This window comes from Limulus polyphemus, unplaced genomic scaffold, assembly GCF_000517525.1.
Source record: "Limulus polyphemus unplaced genomic scaffold, Limulus_polyphemus-2.1.2 Scaffold19525, whole genome shotgun sequence".
Taxonomy (NCBI): Eukaryota; Metazoa; Arthropoda; class Merostomata; order Xiphosura; family Limulidae; genus Limulus; species Limulus polyphemus.
This window is the reverse complement of record NW_013685135.1, coordinates 1-1,533: the sequence shown is the minus strand read 5'-3', so window position 1 is coordinate 1,533 and position 1,533 is coordinate 1. Positions and strand designations below refer to the sequence as shown.

Here is a 1,533-nt window from a genome sequence, read left to right as displayed (position 1 = left end):
CATTGTTTCAGGTTAGTTGTACAGTAGTTTAATATATTCTGTGTGTCCTGACATCGTTTCAGGTTAGTTGTACAGTAGTTTAATATATTCTGTGTGTCCTGACATGTTTCAGGTTAGTTGTACAGTAGGTACAGTAGTTTAATATATTCTGTGTGTCCTGACATCGTTTCAGGTTAGTTGTACAGTAGTTTAATATATTCTGGAAGTATTTAATAAGTTGATGCTTGTGATCAAACAAATGTTTGTTTCTTTAGTAGCGAGCTTATGAATTTAAATTGCCTGTGTGTGGTGTTAATAGTATTCAGTATTTATTGTGTATCTTCCAAACTTGATATTTAATATTTTGTTTCTTCAGTCTAGACAAATCATTAAACAGCTAGGTCTAAAACTGACCGACTTAGAGGAGTATCCAGAGGTAAGTGAAAACAGCCTTTTATAACTTTTTGTGGTGAATTTAACATGGATATAATGTAATTTTTGAAACTTGAAACATTGTAGTGCGAAAGTTCTCTCCTTTTCTGATTAGCAGGTTTTGATACTATTTAATCTTGCCTTGACTTTTTTGAATGAATAAAACTGATTAGCATTTAGCATGTAAGATTATCTATGTACTAACCCAGCAGTAGGCTATTGGTCAGTTCATATTGACTTTATCTTCCGCTAGATTGATGTTGCTATTGACGGAGCTGATGAAGTGGACCACAATCTAACCCTTATCAAAGGAGGAGGTGGTTGTCTTACTCAAGAGAAAATTGTTGCATCTTGTGCTCAAGATTTTGTTATCATAGCTGATCATCGGTATAGTTTTCTTCCACTCTTTTAAACGTGTGGTATTTGACAATGAGTTTCTTTCATAATAATTCTGTAAAAGTATTAGTACTATCGTCAAAAATCGTCACATCATCCAACAATTGGAATATCGGTTTCAGTATAAGATAGCCAAACTGTATGAGAAGGTCTTTTAATTGCGAGAGACGTAGATAATTAATATGTAAATATAAAAAAATAAGAGAGTAACAAATAATGTCACTAGAAGAGAAAAAGACAAACAGTGTTTTGTTTTAGTTCATGATAACTTGTGTAGAGAAATATTTGAGTAAAAATATGTATATAGGCTTAGCTTACGTGAACAATCATATTCAGCTAGCTGTAGTGTGAAGAATTTAGGCTTACGTGAACAATCATATTCAGCTAGCTGTAGTGTGAAGAATTTAGGCTTACGTGAACAATCATATTCAGCTTGAGTAAAAATATGTATATAGGCTTACGTGAACAATCATATTCAGTTAGCTGTAGTGTGAAGAATTTAGGCTTACGTGAACAATCATATTCAGCTAGCTGTAGTGTGAACAATTTGAAATAAGAATTGTCATAAATAACACGATGGGGGTGTTCTTGGTGAGCATTTTGTTAGATTAGTATTTTTAGTTTGGTTTGTAATTTTTTATAAAATGCCCTACAAATATTGTTTCCATTTATAATACAACAGTATATCCTGATTCTACCTGTCATTAGTGGCTGAGGTAGTAAACC

At 32.6% G+C, this 1,533-nt stretch overlaps 1 long non-coding RNA gene across 1 annotated transcript; it reads left to right on the top strand.

Moving 5' to 3' along the window:
* Positions 1-22: 22 nt before the first annotated feature.
* LOC106477560 lies at positions 23-798 on the top strand. The gene is made up of 3 exons (XR_001292006.2): positions 23-62; positions 356-415; positions 665-798. It is a non-coding gene; the product is annotated as an uncharacterized LOC106477560 (long non-coding RNA).
* Positions 799-1,533: the final 735 nt, after the last annotated feature.